Genomic DNA, 2,500 nt, shown 5'->3' with positions numbered 1-2,500 from the left:
TTTGTATCAGTAGAAACCCGGTAGTATATTGGAATTATGGTACTTTCCCCCCTCATATCCCCCTGAGACGAGAGAATTATACATTTTGTTTCTGGAAAAAATCCTCAGATGACGCAAATACCGTCATTTTGTGTCATCGGAGGATTTTTGGCCAGAGGCTAGAGACTAAAGGAGCCGGTTCCGCATGTTTATAACCCCATAACCAACGCCCATAGGGGTGGGATCTCACTCAGAATTATTTTGAGATATAGTCAGAATTGCGAAATTCTGACTTTTTTTCTCGCAATATCGAGTTTATATCTTGCAATTATTACTTTTCTCAGAATTGACATAAAGTCCAAAAGTTTGAGGGAAAAAAGACAGATTTTTTTTGCGAGAAAATCACAATTGCAAAAAAAAAAATTCAGAATAGCAAGATATGTCGCAATTACCCTTTTTTTTTATTCTGTGGCGGAAACAAGCTTCCTTAGTCATAATGTATGATTAAGAGCTCATATTAAAAACTGATTTTATAGTTAAGTCATGGCAATAAACTGTGCGCCTTTTAAAGACTTCGAGAGCGATATATTACTTTAGGAGTGATCCTTGTCTTTTATTCTCACTGTAGTAAAATTTTAAATATCCTAGAAAAGTCCTGGAAAATGATCGCTGAAAAAGAGTGGGAACCCTGAGCAAAAATACAATTGCACATTGAATCATCTTTTCAAGCATTATCTTCATAAAATTAACATTCTTTCACCAAACAATTTTACAACCTTACAATTTTATAATTTTATTGGCAGTCCATTCTCAGTCTTAATTATGTAAGGATTGTTTTTTAGAAATATCTTCTCAAAAATAGGTACCTTTCTTTCTTTCTTTCTTTCTTTCTTTCTTTCTTTCTTTCTTTCTTCTTTCTTTCTTTCTTTCTTTCTTTCTTTCTTTCTTTCTTTCTTTCTTTCTTTCTTTCTTTCTTTCTTTCTTTCTTTCTTTCTTTCTTTCTTTCTTTCTTTCTTTCTTTCTTTCTTTCTTCCAGACAGTAAATTTCTAAAGCTTTAAAGCCTTTTATTAAAATACGACCATAAATCCATGCTTCCTTTCCCTTCTCCTGCCATGTTTCTCCTTACCCAAATAGATCTGGCAACAGTTAACAACACATGAACAATATTTAGATTTTCACATTTTTCATTAACACCAAATAGGAAAACACAATCCCATTCTTGTTCATCCTCAATTTCAACATTTTTATCCCCCAGAAGCTTTTTATTACATTTTTAATTTTTTCTTTAAATGTTTGTAATTCTTTACATAATACAAACATGTGCAAAATTCCTTCATTTCTTTCATGACACACTTTACACAATGAATCCTCAGCTTTTCCTATTTTGTGCAATTTTGTCCTGGTAAAAATTATATTGTGTCTTATCTTAAAGTCCAGAATTTCCATTTTAACATCCATATACCATTTGGATAGGTTTCTCCATAATCTCTTTTCATCGTAATCAATCAAAAACACTTTTCCAAAACTGATTTGCTATTGGTTCTTTAAACACCCTTTTTCTTAAACCTATATAAAAATCCTTAAAGGATTAGTTCACTTTTAAATAAACTTTTGCTGATCATTTCCTCACCCCCATGTCATCCAAGATGTCCATGTCTTTCTTTCTGCAGTCGAAAAGAAATGAAGGTTTTGGATGAAAACAGTCCAGGGTTTTTCTCCATATAATGGACTTCAATGGGCTCCAAACGGTTCAAATGACAGTTTCAGTGCAGCTTCAAAGGGCTTTAAACGACACCAGATGATGAATAAGGGTCTGATCTAGACAAACCATCAGTTTCTGAGAGAAACCCAGCAGTATTTATGATATTATTTTACCTCTTATCAGACGAACGTGATCATCTCTGAGCTCCGCCATAACTTCCGCCAAGTGAGGTCAAAATACGAGTGTGGTTATAGATATATCAATAGTAGATGCCTCATTCTACTGATCCGTGCAGGCGCTAATGAGGCATCTACGTATACATCTATGACCACGCTCGTATTTGACCTCACTCTCCAGAAGTTATGGCGGAGCTCAGAGATGATCACGTTCGTCTGATAAGAGGTAAAATAATATCATAAATACTGCTGGGTTTCTCTCAGAAACTGATGGTTTGTCTAGATCAGACCCTTATTCATCATCTGGTGTCGTTTAAAGCCCTTTGAAGCTGCACTGAAACTGTCATTTGAGCCGTTTGGAGCCCATTGAAGTCCATTATATGGAGAAAAACCCTGGACTGTTTTCATCCAAAACCTTCATTTCTTTCCGACTGCAGAAAGAAAGACATGGACATCTTGGATGACATGAGGGTGAGGAAATGATCAGCAAAGTTTATTTAAAAGTGAACTAATCCTTTAACAGATTTGAAACATAACTTCTCCATATCTTTCGGTCCTCTTACAAGCACTTGCATTGCGTGACCTTCTTTCTCTTCCTCATTCTTCTCTATTTTCTTTAGTCATTCTTTTGGTATCGCTTCT

General features: G+C 34.8%; 1 protein-coding gene across 1 annotated transcript in view; it reads left to right on the top strand.

Moving 5' to 3' along the window:
• Nucleotides 1-2,500, top strand: part of LOC307127301 (protein APCDD1) — a 49,231-nt gene that overhangs the window by 25,161 nt on the left and 21,570 nt on the right. The window lies entirely within an intron of this gene.

The sequence above is a fragment of the Gobio gobio genome, assembly GCF_949357685.1.
Source record: "Gobio gobio genome assembly, chromosome: 6".
NCBI classification, from domain to species: Eukaryota; Metazoa; Chordata; class Actinopteri; order Cypriniformes; family Gobionidae; genus Gobio; species Gobio gobio.
Note: the sequence above shows the minus strand (reverse complement) of the source record. Positions and strands in the feature narration are given on the sequence as shown.